Consider the following 15,678-nt stretch of genomic DNA (forward strand, 5'->3'; position numbering starts at 1 on the left):
AGAGAAAGAGGCTCTTTGCAGGCTTACAGGAAATTATCAGTAAAAGAACATTTAAACACGGCTGTCTGTATGGTTATATTAACTGTAAATAATTTAAACAAAGGATACACCTTATATCAATGTATAATATGTCTTTTCCCTAAGCTGCATGGTACTCTACGAAGATTACAACTCATTATATTGTATTCCATGTTTACTTATTTATTTTTATTTTTATTTATTTATTTTGTTGGTAGGCACGCTTGTGCTCTTATGCATGCCCCCTTACAGACCTCTTAAGAATGGGGTGAGGTCAATAGTAGACAGTTTTTGGTTGAAGCTTTGGGGATTTTGGGAAGAGACCACAGAGTCAGGTAGTTTATTCCAGGCATTAACAACTCTGTTACTGAAATCATATTTTCTGCAATCAAGATTGGAGCTTCGTGAGCACAAGCTTTATTAACTCTTTATTCTGATAACTTTAAAACATCCCCTCCAAGTTCCAAGGAAGCAGGATCTGTGGGTTAAGCAAAATTAGCACGCATTGCTAATAAAAACAACAACAAGCAGCTTTAAGAAGTGAGGGGGAGGACTAGATAAGGGGTGGGGGAAGACTGTAAAGGGAGGGAAATTCCAAAAAGTGGGGGGGAGAAGTGGGCGTTCCAGAAACTTTGTAAACTGTGTTTCTCCTCAAATAGGATGACATGGGAAGGATTTGCGCTTCGGGCCGAGGGGATAAAAGGGCTCTTGAAATCTATTCTTGGGTATGCCTACTTTTGCTAGCCAACCCCACTTCTTGCAAGAACGTATTTAACAATAGAACTGCTTACTGCTTCACTTAATGACCTTGTCGCATTTCTCACAATATTTTTTTTTGGGGGGGGAGGGCTCCTCTGGGATTTTAAAAGGGCCAATCCCCCCTCCTTTCACTGGTGGGAGGGGTCGTCCATCTCCTCCGACTGACTGCAATCCCAGGATACGGTCGTACTAGTGACTCAGCAGCAACCAAGAGGGGAGTAGGAGAAAATAAGTGGGCATCCCAGCCAGCAACCCGGCGTGCACAGACCACGGTAAGAAAACTTGGACATAAGTATTGCCTTGGTGGTTGGGACATTTTGTGAGACTCTTGAAAGTGTGTGTGTGTGTGTGAGAGAGAGAGAGAGAGAGGGGGGGGGGAATGGGAAACGAGAATTCTGGGCCTGAGGAAGACAAAGGAGACATGGACTCAAACAGCCTGGCCAGGATCCCTCCGGATAGTCCATTGGGCAAGATGCTGAAGGATTGGAAAGATAATCCCTGCACCTGGTCCAAGGATAAGAAGAAAATGATTAAGTATTGTTGTTCGGTGTGGACCAGGGAAAGCATTAGACCACCCACCGTCTTCTGGCCATGGTATGGATCGGAAGAGAACTGGCTCTGCCAGACGTTGAACATCTACGTCAACAAAAAGAAACCTTTCTCCCAGGAGGAATCCGAATACGCCTCTTGTTGGAAAGGAAGTTGCCATGTTATTCAGTCTGAACAGCCGAGGACCAGGATGGGAGCTCCAAAGAGACAGGAGGGACCCAACAAGCCTTGGGACTCTTTGCCCCCAACCCTTGATGGACCCCAGGGTCAGGAACAGGAGGAAGCCCCCAGTTCGGCTGTGCGTTTAATAGACGAGGCGACCGTGGGACCGTCGACTCTGCTAGAACCACAACTTGAACCAGATCCTAGTGGACAATCATATCCAGGTGTGAGAAGGGAGTCTTGGGACCCTCAGGACTCTTTGCCCCCACCCCCTTATCAGGAACAGGAGGAAGCCCCCAGTTCAGCTGTGCATTTAATAGACCAGGCGACTGTGGGACCGCCGACTCCTGTAGAACTGGAACCAGAACCGGGTCTTAGTGGACAATCACATCCAAGCTTGAGAAGGGAGGTGGGACAGGGTCAAAAGCCTTGGGAACCCCTGGATTCTTTGCCCCCACCCCCTTATCAGGAATATGAGGAAGCCCCCAGTTCAGCTCTGCGTTTAATAGACCAGCAAAGAGGTCCGGCGACTGTGGGACTGTCGACTCCGCTAGAACCGGAACTGGACTCTAATGGACAATCACACCCAGGCTTGAGAAGGGAGCTGGGTGTCCAAAATGTTCCCTTCCCAGAGTGGGAAACTTCTCCTGTGGGGCAAGGCCAATCCAATGGGGCCAGGTTCCTTCCTCCTGAGGAGCCAATAAGCAATAGACAAGTTGCATTTGTTGATGTGCCCTTGACCAGCAGCGACGTTAGGAGTTTCAAGCAAGAGATGAAATCACTCACTGAAGATCCCAGAGGCCTAGCCGAACAGTTGGATCAGTTCTTAGGGCCCAACCTTTACACTTGGACCGATCTGATGTCGATTTTAAACATTCTCTTTTCGGGAGAGGAAATTGGCTTGATCAGAAAAGCCGCCTTAAAGGCATGGGAGAAACACCACTCTCCAGGAGTCGGGGTCAAGGCGGCAGAGGAAAAAGTCCCTAAGGTGAACCCTGGGTGGATCAGTACAAATCCACTGCACAGAACTTACTTGGCGGACTTCAGGCGCCTGATCATCCAAGGGATCCAGGAGGCCGTTCCAAAGGATTTGACCAAAGCGTTTGAGATATCCCAAAGAAAGGAAGAACCTCCGTCAGAGTTTTTAGAAAGGCTGATAGATCAGGTGAGGAAGTATGCTGGCATGGATCCGGAAGACCCTGTAACACAGGTTGTCCTAAAGGTCCATTTCGTGACCAAGGCCTATCCGGATATCCGAAAGAAAATTCAGAAAATGGACTGCTGGGGTGATAAAACCTTAGCAGACCTGCTCGGAAAAGCTCAAAAGATCTATGTAAAAAGGGAAGAAGAAGAACAGAAGAAAGCAAAAATGTTGGCGTCCGTTGTAAACCAAGCCGTGAAGCAAAGGATAGAGGAGCCAGCCCCGCAGAGAGGAGAAAGGGGACCTTGGATGAGAGAGAGGGGAATGGGGATGAGAGGGAGAGGGAGAGCTCTGGGGCGAGGCCAAGACCACTTTTGGCAACCAACCTGGCCGACCTCGGAGGTAGAGTTTTTCCATAGCGGAAGGGGTGGACATTTTCAATGTGGCTTTCCTGAACAGTGGGACGAGAGAAAAGTCAAAACAACGTTAGGAAAGGATCAATGTGCCAACTGTAAAGAAAGGGGGCACTGGAAAAACGAATGCCCTAGAGGAAGGAGGGGGAAAGAACCAGCTAAATGGATGAATTTTAAAAATTAGTGGAGGGGTGGGTGGGCGCACTTGTTTTCTGGTCCGGCATTTCAAGAACGCCCAATCAACCTTAAAGTTACAGAAAAACAGAATGACAAAGTTGGAAGGGACCGTGGAGGTCTTCTAGTCCAACCCCCTGCTTAGGCAGGAAACCCTACACAACCTCAGACAAATAGTTATCCAACATCTTCTTTAAAACTTCCAGTGTTGGAGCATTCACAACTTCTGGAGGCAAGTTGTTCCACTGATTAATTGTTCCCACTATCAGGAAATTTCTCCTTAGTTCTAAGTTACTTCTCTCCTTGATCAGTTTCCACCCATTGCTTCTTGTCCTGCCCTCGGGTGCTTTGGAGAATAGTTTGACTCCTTCTTCTTTATGGGATATTGAGATATTGGAAGACTGCTATCATGTCTCCCCTAGTCCTTCTTTTCATTAAACTAGACACGCCCAGTTCCTGCAACTGTTCTTGATATGTTTTAGCCTCCAGTCCCCTAATCCTCTTGGTTGCTCTTCTCTGCATTCTTTCTAGAGTCTCCACATCTTTTTTTAAAAAAATAATTTTATTAATAATACAAATTTAAAAACATTGGACATGGTTTGACTTTCCCGGTTTATACATTTTCATCAATTTTTACGCTACAACAAAAACCATTCCTTAGCGCTGTAGATATTTATATTAGTTATCACATTTCAAACTCTTGGGTTCTTTCATCTGTGAATGTTACATCAATGTAACATGTTACATGTAACAATGTCAATGTAACATGTTCATTCCTATCTCTCATAGATGACTAGCATAAACATTACTAAACATTCAATTCATCAATAATCCTTTATTTCAACATTCTTCCTCCTCTCCATCCAATAATAAAATTTGTTCCAGATTTCATAATACTCTGATTCGCTCTTATCCTTGAGTTCCAGCATCAACCTGTCCATTTCCGCACAAGTTAAGATTTTAGCTAGTACTTCTTTATTTTTCCATTTTTGTGCAAAGGCCAATCTTGCTGCTGTTAATATATGTAACACTAGATAAATTGTACCCTTATTGTATTTGTCCTTTGTAATATCCAATAAAAAGAATTCCAGTTTTAAATCTATATTTTGCATTAATATCTCTCCCAACCATTGTTTTATCCATTGGCAATTTTTTTTTAGCTTTTGGGCATTCCCACCATATTTGATAAAAGGTCCCCCGTAATACCTCACACTTCCAACACATTGGTGAATAATTTTTGCTCATTTTTGCAAGTCTTGTGGGTGGGAGATAACACCTATAGATCATCTTGTATAGATTTTCTTTATACGTGGTAGCTAGAGTCATTTTTAAATTTCTTTCCCATAAATCCTGCCAATTGTCTAAATCGATGCCATAGCCAAAATTTTTACTCCAAATGAATATGTTTCTTTTACTTGTTCCTTTAACATATCCAATAAATGATATATTTCCCTTATCACCTTCTCCTTTGTTCCTAATAAAGTTTTATCTAATTCCATTATGCACCATTCCTTTTTGGTCGTTCATTTATTTTGATTGTACTTGGAGATACGCCCACCATTCAAGTTCTCTTCCTTCTTCGTTCAGATTTTTCCTAGATGTCCTGTATTTTATTTAACAAATCTTTGTATGTAATTACTCTTCCTGACTTGATAAAATTTGGGTGTGTAAACATTAGAAGACTGCTATCATGTCTCCCCTAGTCCTTCTTTTCATTAAACTAGGCATACCCAGTTCCTGCAACCGTCCTTCATATGTTTTAGCCTCCAGTCCCCTAATAGAATAGAATAGAATTTTATTGGCCAAGTGTGATTGGACACACAAGGAATTTGTCTTGGTGCATATGCTCTCAGTGTACATAAAAGAAAAGATACGTTCATCAAGGTACAACATTTACAACACAATTGATGATCAATATATCAATATAAATCATAAGGATTGCCAGCAACAAGTTATAGTCATACAGTCATAAGTGGAAAGAGATTGGTGATGGGAACTATGAAACGATTAATAGTAGTGCAGATTCAGTAAATAGTCTGACAGTGTTGAGGGAATTATTTGTTTAGCAGAGTGATGGCCTTCGGGAAAAAACTGTTCTTGTGTCTAGTTGTTCTGGTGTGCAGTGCTCTATAGCGTCGTTTTGAGGGTAGGAGTTGAAACAGTTTATGTCCAGGATGCGAGGGATCTGCAAATATTCATCTTTGTTGCTCTTCTCTGCACTCTTTCTAGAGTCTCAACATCCTTTTTACATCGTGGAGACCAAAATTGAATGCAACAAATTCAAATCCTGCTTTAACGAGGAGGGTCTGCTGAGTGTTTTTGGGCTGGCCGATTTTTCCCCCCTTGTCTTCAGCTCTAGGAGGACGGCTTTAGTCAGCCTCTTCTGTAAATGTTAATGGCAATTTTCTTCCTGTTTTATGCTTTGAAGGCTTAGCTCTCTGAAACTAAGATAACTGGTTTCCTAAACTCTGAAAAAGTTTTGTATAAGCTATTTTTACTCTGCCTGGCTCCGGGCAGGGGGAAGCAATCGTTTATTTTCTCAGCTACCCTGTTGCTTTTTTGATGTGCTCCCCCAAGAATGATTTGAATTATTATCAGTGAAGCCTGGGCGGCTTCACCTTTTAAAATCCTGAATGTGTTATTTACAACATGTTTTAGTAAATACTTCTGTCTGTCTGTATGTCCGTCCGTCTGTCCATCCATCTATCTTCATTCTCATAACAAGGCCTCTCATCAGGGCGAAAGGGGGAAGAGAAAGAAAAAAAAATATGACAATTTTCAATAGAGCCTCCATAGACAAGTATAGTCTACCTGACACAAGACAAATTATTATTCCCCCACCCCTCTTTTTTTTTCAGCTGTGAAAGCAAAAAAAATATATATATACATTCTTGTGTAGCTTCCCAGCTTTGCAATATCTTATTTTGGGAATTCTCAAGAAATTGGAAAAGTGACTTTTGGGCAGTAAAAAGGACTGGGGCTTATATAGGTAGTCCTCGACTTACGACCACAACTGAGCCCCGAACCTCCGTTGTTAAATGAGACCTTCCTTAAGTCGGGTTTTGCCCCCTTATACCACTTTCCTTGCCAGGCTTGTTCAGCGAATCCCCGCAATTGTTACGTTAGTCAGACGGTTGTTCAATGGATCTGCTTTCCCCATTTGACTCTGCTTGTCAGAAGGTCGCAAAAAGAGGAATCACGTGACAGCTCCCCCCCCCCCCCCGGGACACAGCGACGGGCGTATGTCTGAACCGGTTGTCCGCTGCGTACGGGCGTATGTCTGAACCGCTGAATTTTGACATCGCCGGCCCTTTTTTTTAAAGCGCTGTTGTAACTTTGAACAGTCCACTGAGTGAACTTTCGTAAGTCGAGGACTACCTGTAGTCGATTTACAATGACCAAACAACAACAAAGTGGAGTGGGAGAAATACCCCACTTGGAGACTAAACCATGTCGGTCTTAAGAATTATATACTGCGGCTGTCCTCTTTTCTCTGTCTCTCTTCAGAAATGAAGCCCTTTTCGTTCCATGCAGTCTACACAGCATCCAGCCTGGAGAACTGGGCCTTTATCCGATCCAGGAGACAATCCAGACTACGTCCTGGAGTAGAAGGCCCTTTCCAAGTGCTGCCGCTGACCCCTGAGACAGCTGCTGGACCCCTTACACCGGGCTGAAGGGAGCTCCACAAGTAGAAAAAGTGGACGCTACAACTTTCTGGTGACTCCCTTCTCTTGAGACGATAAAATAATACGTTCGCTTTTAGGGACCCATGGCAAAAAGATTATCGGGATTTTTTTAACCCACAGGTAGTTTGTTTTCAGGTCACAGTTTATTTGACCGTTGCCATGGCCAAAGGGGTTAAGCGTAATGGCATTGGGGTGGGGGTGGGGATTTGGTCCTTGGTTTAAATAAATATTCTGTTTGGTGCTAGAAATATAGAACAAGGTAGGATTTTTCAAAAGGCCATTGGACTTTCTTGGGGTTTTGTTTTTTTTTCTTTTGAAGATGTTTTGCTTCCCATCCTGGAAGCTTCTTCAGCTCTGACAGGATCAGGGGTGAAATGCTCCCAGTTCGGACCGGATCACCCGATCCAGTAGTGATGGCGGCGGGTGGTTTGGAGAACCGGTAGCAAAAATCCCTGCCGCCCCCCCACCCCATGCCCAGCTGAGCCACGCGATCACCAGACGGTTTTTTTTTTTACTTTTAAAAACACTTTTTCTTCCGCTGAAAAAATGCTTTTAAAAGTAAAAAAAAAAAGCCTCTGATGATCACGCGGCTCAGCTGGGATCGTCAGAATCCTTTCAAAGCATTTTTTCTACAACCTCTTTGGCTGAAGAGGCTGTAAAAAAAATGATTTTAAAAGGCTCGTCTTGTAGCAGCAAATCTTGTTACCGATTCAGGACACAAGACCACGAAGGGACAGAGAAAACATGTTTATTTGTGCAAAGGTTCACAGCATTAACATGCCAAATTCTGAACCCCGGGCTACGCCCAAGGTGTGTCATTTATAGATTTTGCAATCCCAGCCTCACCTGAGGCGTTACTCTTATCTAGCTATACCAAAGCAAAACGTATGTAAAAAAAGGAGAAGTTTTCATAATTGGTTCTCTTACTATATTTCCATATATGGGTATTATCTTAAACCATCTGTTACTTTCGGTAGTCACATCTTGCAATATGTTCTTTTACAGGAATTATCTAGTACATAGGTCGCTATGCGCATGATTACATTTAGCAAGTTCTCTATACTTTCCTAAGGGCCTCTGGTGGCTCAACGGACTAAGTCTGTCTGTTATTAACACAGCTGCTTGCAATTACTGCAGGTTCAAGTCCCACCAGGCCCAAGGTTGACTCAGCCTTCCATCCTTTATAAGGTAGGTAAAATGAGGACCCAGATTGTTGGGGGGGCAATAAGTTGACTTTGTATATATTATACAAATGGATGAAGACTATTGCTTAACACAGTGTAAGCCGCCCTGAGTCTTCGGAGAAGGGCGGGATATAAATTCAAAAAAAAAAAAAAAGCTTGCACCATATAAGCAAGATAACTTGGTTAATTCTGTTAATATTTTTATGGTATTTTTCCATATATATATTATATATATAATTAGCCTGACTGCAAAGAGTGTGAAGCAAATCAGTCATACTCTGTATAGTATGGGGATTGATGCAGCAGGAAAAGTTCCTTTGGGATCTTGTTTCAGGATTCTGCTGGTTTAAAGCCAAAGGAACTACTAAAGCCAAATGCCCAAAATTCAACCTTTTGCCCCACTCAAGGATACCAGAGCAGCGACCATAGTGGAAATAAACAACTCGAGACAAAACTTTTTTTTTTTTTTTGGAAACCAAAACTGGGTATGGAAATAAAAAAAATGCCTGGGTAGACTGGGTGAAATGTTTGGTTAAAAAAAAAGAGAGAGAGAGAGGTTTAAATAAAAGCAATTGCTATAAATGTGGTCCTGGTCCCTTTCCACTTGGACGGACCCCAGTTGGCATGAGATGTATATTATTGGCTCTTTAATTAACATGGAACGGCCTGGGGGGGAAATGAGAGTGGTAGTAGATCTCTTCCTCTCCTGTTTCCACCAGGAAAAAGCCGGGATGTTAAGAAACCACTTGTGTTCTCTGCAGCCTTTTTGGAAAACCGCATTGCATGCCTTACCAGGCGAGATGTGGGTTCTGCCAAGAAGGTAGGAGAACTGGAACCACGGATGGAAACCGTAGATGCAACCACAGCAGCATGGAAGAAGGAATGACTCCAGAGTGAGCATTCCTAGAGCTGACTTGTGGGGGTACTGTGGGGGGTAAGATACTAAGGCATGTACTTCCCCCTACAAATTGGACAGGGATTTGTGCAACTGTTCAATTGGATATCCCGTTTACCGTGGCATTGTTGGGGGGAAAAATATGGTAATAAAAGAACATAAATAGAATACAAAGAAATGTTTCAGGAACTCCTTAGAGGATGGAGTGTACCTGGATGCCAATGGGGGTCTCTAGAGAAGACCCTGATGAATAGAAGGCCCGAAAGCAGTTTGCTGCTGGGTTCGATTCATTATTTTGGTGGGTGACTCCTACGAAAAATGAAATTGCTGTGGTTTCCAAAATAAATGCTTATAACGTTATGTGCCGGGTGGAAAAGTCACTGCTGATGTGACATTAGATAAGCACCTGACAGAAACCGCAAGTAGAAACACAAAGAAAGATTGAGCAAAAAGTAGGTTATGGTTAAACTCTGAAAGTGAAACATGTGCACAGGTGTTGGGGTATATTGTCTGTTTCCACTATAGTCACCGCCTTTTTGATAGAATTGCTGTGCCAACAAAGGAGGAGGCACGGAAAGCTTGTGTAAGGGGTTAGAAAGCTGATGCATGCTTCGTTGTGGGTCTACCTGTGCGCCCCGCGTTTGCAAATACGTGAATAATCTCTTTGCTGCTTCCAAGTTATTGTCTCGCGTAGTTCCATCGGCGAACTGGTACTGTTTCTAGCAGCTATAAACAAGAATGTGGATGGGATCAATTCTAACTACTGTAACCAACAGAGATTTATCAATTACACATGGGAGGCTGTGAAGGACAGAGTTGCACAATTAGATGCCACCAGGAGAATATGCCACCTGGAAAAACAGAATGGTTCTAGGCCTGATATTGGCAGAGAAAGGAAGAGTATGTGTGTGTGTAATGCTAGGAAGTAGGTTTTATTTTATTCCAAATAACACCGCACCTAATGGGACAATCACCTTACAAGGTCCCACCACTCTAGCAGAAAAATTGGCTTCAAAAACTACGGCGACTTTATAGGACGGGATAGCGCCCAGGTGGGTGGGCGGGCCCAGCCGCTGGTCGGAACTACCGATTCGCCCGAACCTTTCCGAACAGGCAGCAGCCCATCTCTGGCTATATTATATTCTTTATTTACTGGTCTAGAGTTAGTATTTTAAAAGTATAGCCACAATATTACATAGCTAAAGCACAGTCATGATTGACCGATGCTTGACCTCTGGATATAACAACAGAATAGGAAGGGACCTTGGAGGCCTTCTAATCCAACCCCCTGCCCAGGCAGGAAACCCTACACCATCTCAGACAGATGGTTATCCAACTTTTTCTTAAAAATTTCCAGTGTTGGAGCATTTACAATTTCTGCAGGCAAGTTGTTCCACTGATTAATTGTTCTAACTGTCAGGAAATTTCTCCTTAGTTCCAAGTTGCTTCTCTCCTTGGTCAGTTTCCACCCGTTGCTTCTTGTTCTACCCTCAGGTGTTCTACCCTTTGGAGAACAGCCCGACTCCCTCTTCTTTGTGGCAACCCCTATACCAGTGCCTGGCTTGAGAATACCTACCAGGTACTGAATTGTACAGAAAAACAAGAGCAGGGGAATGCCAGGAAGATGAGAACTGAAAGGAGTTGCAGGGGATGGGTGCTTAGCAACACAGGCCTAACTAATCTTATAGAATAGAATAGAATAGAATAGAATAGAATAGAATAGAATAGAATAGAATAGAATAGAATAGAATAGAATAGAATATTTATTGGCCAAGTGTGATTGGACACACAAGGATTTCTCTTGGTGCATATGCTCTCAGTGTACATAAAAGAAAAGATACCTTCATCAAAGTACAACACTTACAACACTTAATGATAGTCATAGAATAGAATAGAATAGAATTTTTATTGGCCAAGTGTGATTGGACACACAAGGAATTTGTCTTGGTGCATATGCTCTCAGTGTACATAAAAGAAAAGATACCTTCATCAAAGTACAACACTTACAACACTTAATGATAGTCATAGAATAGAATAGAATAGAATTTTTATTGGCCAAGTGTGATTGGACACACAAGGAATTTGTCTTGGTGCATATGCTCTCAGTGTACATAAAAGAAAAGAAAAAGAAAGAAAAAAAAACCTTCATCAAAGGTACAACATTTACAACACAAATGATGGTCATAGGTTGCAATTTAACCCTTGTTTAGGTAGAACTCAATATAAGATATAATCTCCTATATAAAGTAGAGCACCATATATCTTATGAAAGACATAGGATACATTTATATAAGGTATATCCTTTGTTTAAACGATTTAGAGTTAGTATCTTAACATATAAGCCACAATTTCCTGTAAAGGGGCCTCTTTCTTTCCAATTTCCTGTGAGGGGGGTCTCTTTCCCCTCTTTATCTCTCTGATCAAGAGACCAGAACTGACAGGGGGTGTAGAGCAATTAATCTGTTATCAGAAACAAAGAATAGTCAAGTTTTCGCCTTGAAGTGGGGCAAGAATGCATCTCGTCCTGGCTCAAATGTCATTTTTGCTTCATTAAGCTGGTCTCTCGAAATGTTGCTTTAGCTTAATTTTTAACTACGCTATAATTCTTGTGTAACAAGTTCACTGATCAAAGGGATGAGATATTGGGGTGTGTGTGTGTGTTTGATTCCTTAGCAAGTCTGGGTGACCATAAGGGCTTGATGTAATTTTATACATTTAGGGGTGATGGTCGATTGATAGGCGGCCGGAAAACATGTGACTGAACCAGACCTATCAACTGGGCCTGGCTAGGAAGGACCGGCGGCCGGTGAAAGCAATGTATAAAATATGCCGAGATCTGTAACTTTGGGGTGGGCTTCCGTCGCTCTGCCAAGCCGAAGTCTCCCCAACTCTTTGCGAACAGCTTTTCTTAATAAACCTTATTTCTGGTTGACCCAAGTATTGTGTGAATTTGTTATGCTCATATATAGGACCATATGCTAGGAACGTGCCCCCCCCAAAAAAAGCGACAATGGTGTTTTTTAAAAAGAAAAAAGAAAAGGGAAGAATTGTAAGAAAAGCAATAATAGTTAAACGTTGTTTTTGCAGCTTTCATACGTTTTTAAGGACCAGTAAGTACTAAGAAATGCAATATGACTTAGAACAGGGGTCTCCAACCTTGGCAACTTTAAGACTTGTGGACTTCAACCCCCAGAGTTCCTCAGCCAGCAAAGCTGGCTGAGGAATTCTGGGAGTTGAAGTCCACAAGTCTTAAAGTTGTCAAGGTTGGAGACCCCTGACTTAGAATGATAACAAAGAATTTTATTTTATTTATTTTATTTATTTATTCGAATTTTTATACCGCCCTATCTCCCGAAGGACTCAGGGCGGTGTACAGCCAAATAAAAAGAATAATACAAATAAAAACAACAATTAAAAAACTTATTAATTAGGCCGAAATTAAAATATCACTAAAATAGTATAAAACCCCATTAAAACTAAATTTAAAACTAAAAACCCTAGGCTAGCCCTGCGCAAATAAATAGATGTGTCTTAAGCTCGCGGCGGAAGGTTCGGAGGTCGGGAAGTTGGCGCAACCCTGGGGGAAGCTCGTTCCAGAGGGTGGGAGCCCCCACAGAGAAAGCCCTTCCTCTGGGTGTCGCCAGTCGGCACTGCCTGGCGGACGGCACCCTAAGGAGTCCCTCTCTGTGAGAGCGTACGGGTCGGTGGGAGGCAATCGGTGGCAGTAGGCGGTCCCGTAAGTAACCCGGCCCTATGCCATGGAGCGCTTTAAAGATAGTGACCAAAACCTTGAAGCGCACCCGAAAGGCCACAGGTAGCCAGTGCAGTCTGCGCAGGATAGGTGCAACATGGGAGCCACGAGGGGCTCCCTCTATCACCTGCGCAGCTGCATTCTGAACCAACTGCAGCCTCCGGATGCCCTTCAAGGGGAGCCCCATGTAGAGAGCATTGCAGTAATCCAAGCGAGATGTCACGAGCGCACGAGTGACCGTGCATAAGGCATCCCGGTCTAGGAAGGGGCGCAACTGGCGGACCAGGCGAACCTGGTAAAAAGCTCTCCTGGAGACGGCCGTCAAATGATCTTCAAAAGACAGCCGTCCATCCAGGAGAACGCCCAAGTTGCGCACCCTTTCCGTCGGGGCCAGTGACTCGCCCCCAACAGTCAGCCGCGGTTGCAGCTGACTGTACCGGGTGCCAGCATCCACAGCCACTCCGTCTTGGAGGGATTGAGCTTGAGCCTGTTTCTCCCCATCCAGACCGGTACGGCTTCCAAACACCGGGACAGCACTTCGACAGCTTCGTTGGGGTGGCTCCTCCTTCAGGCAGAGCCATAGTAAGAATGCCTTTCATTACATCATCACCCAGCACGAGTCAACCAAGCCTGGGAGTTGCCCCTGCATGGCCCCATGGGAGTCTGACAACCAATCAGAATACAAGCTCAAATTCAAAAGCCCAGAGAGGGTATATAAAACTGGGGGCTCTCTCGGCATCTCTTCCCTTTCCCCCTCCCCTAGGACCTCAAACCATGTGGTCCTGCCTACCATTAAATCATCTTTCCAAGCAGCCGCCATGTTTCCACTGTCTTTCTTCCCCACTTGGAACTGAACCCAGATGGACGTTTCTTTCAACGTGACCCTGTTCCAGTTTCTGACTAGCGAGTGCATTTCTCACAACTAGGGATATACAGGCAACAAAAATGAACGAAAGAGAGGAATTAAAAATACAGTGAAAAAAATGTTTTTGGAGCAGAGCATAAATAAGAGTTGGGATGGGGCTCAAATGTAGGTCATCTTAAATTATTAAATTTAAGTCTTAAATTATTCTATTCTATCTAGTCCAACCTCCCGCCCAAGCAGGAGACCCAGTGCTATTTCTGACAGCTATTTCTTCTTGAAAGCCTTCAGTGATGAAGCTCCCACAACATCTGAAGGCAACTTCCGCTCCATGGGTGGATTATTCTCACCGTCGGGAAATTTCTCCTTATTTCTAGGTTGAATTTCTCTCCTTGATCCATTTCCACCCGTGGGAAACAGTTTCTTGTTTCTTGCAGAAACTGTCAGAAGACACGCTAGTCTCCGAAGAAAATACATTGCATACATTTGTAATCTCACGAGCTAGGCTGAAGTTTGAGAATTGTGTGTAGGAAGGCCTCTGCTATAAGGCAGAACCCTGAAAAGTAAGTCAAAAACAAGATTGTTCTGTAGATAACAGAAATAGGTGAAGAACAATGTTAAAAGAGCAAACCACAATTTCACACATTATGTCTAACTACACGAGTTATGCTGCAAAGTATTTCTTGGCAGGAAATGCTAGCTTCCTGTCGGAAGAAGGGTGGGGGGAGCAAGATTTCTAAACTGCTTTTTTTCCACATCTGTATGAACCAATAACTGATCAAGGCTGGGATGATGCTGTTATGAAGTATGTTTCCGTGTTTTCCCAGGTATAAAAACGTTTGTTTGTCCATTTTTTTTTTTTTTGTTTACATTTATACCCCGCCCTTCTCCGAAGACTCAGGGCGGCTTACAATGTATAGGGCAATAGTCTCATTCTATTTGTATATATTTACAAAGTCAACTTATTGCCCCCCCAACAATCTGGGTCCTCATTTTACCTACCTTATAAAGGATGGAAGGCTGAGTCAACCTTGGGCCGGGCTCGAACCTGCAGTAATTGCAGGCTTTGTGTTCTTAATAACAGGCCTTACCAGGCAGAGCTAAACCGGCCCAAGGAGGTTGTCCAGGTTCGGGTTTGGCCCTATCAATCTGGATCTATTTTGTTTGCGCAAATGAAATACAAACTACCTTTGATTCTGAGTTTTTGGGTCTCGTTTTTTTCCTGCAACAGCTACGATAGTTATCCTAATGTGTATTTTATTAATTTTCTATTAATTACATTTCTTCGTGCTTAATAATTGTGTTGTCTGGGTATTTTAATTTGCTTAGCAATACAGTTTCCATTCTTACTCTCCACTCCTTTTTTCCAACCCGTGGTAAAACAAGTTCCATGTTTAATAATATTCTGTCTTCTTTTTCTTTGATTTTCACAATCTAATATCTTCTTAATTACCTCTTCATTTTGCGATGTTTCATCATTTTTCCAATATTGTGCGAAGATAATCCTCACTGCTGCATACTTTTCTTATCAAAATTTTCTGATATCATCTCTAATAAAAACCGTTCGGGTTTAAAATCTACATATTTTCCTATTATCTTTTCTAGCCACCTGTGTATTTTTGCCCAGTTTTTTGTTCGTTTTACCACAAGCCCACCACATATACGATAAAATGTGCCCATTTGTTTTTTTATTACGTTTCCAACATTTGCTAGACATATTTTTAAGTGTTTTAGCTAACCTAGCAGGTGGTAAGGATAGTTATTCTAGAGCAGGGGGTCTCCAATCTTGGTCCCTTTAAGACTTGTGGACTTCAACTCCCAGAGTTTTAAAACATACATATATATATGTAGGTCTTTGGTTATTCGGGTTTTCTCCCGCATGAAATTGGAAGTGTCTTGGCGACGTTTCGACGAAGTCCCATTTGTCATCTTCAGGCTAGGTGTTTACAGCTTCATGCTTCTAGGAGAAATGTGTGATCGCAGCTGTTTCTTCCTTTTAACTGCTAGTGGGGGTTTGCACTGATTGGTTGGGAGCTTGGCTGTGTTCTGATTGGGTGGAGACCTCAGAAAACAAACATATATAT

General features: G+C 42.9%; 1 long non-coding RNA gene across 1 annotated transcript; it reads left to right on the top strand.

Annotated features, from left to right (window-relative positions):
• The first annotated feature begins 713 nt into the window (after positions 1 to 713).
• On the top strand, positions 714 to 8,155 carry LOC131188398 (uncharacterized). Its single transcript, XR_009152773.1, has 2 exons — positions 714 to 1,049; positions 6,724 to 8,155. It is a non-coding gene; the product is annotated as an uncharacterized LOC131188398 (long non-coding RNA).
• The last annotated feature ends 7,523 nt before the right edge of the window (positions 8,156 to 15,678 follow it).

This window comes from Ahaetulla prasina, chromosome 1, assembly GCF_028640845.1.
Source record: "Ahaetulla prasina isolate Xishuangbanna chromosome 1, ASM2864084v1, whole genome shotgun sequence".
Lineage (NCBI taxonomy): Eukaryota > Metazoa > Chordata > Lepidosauria > Squamata > Colubridae > Ahaetulla > Ahaetulla prasina.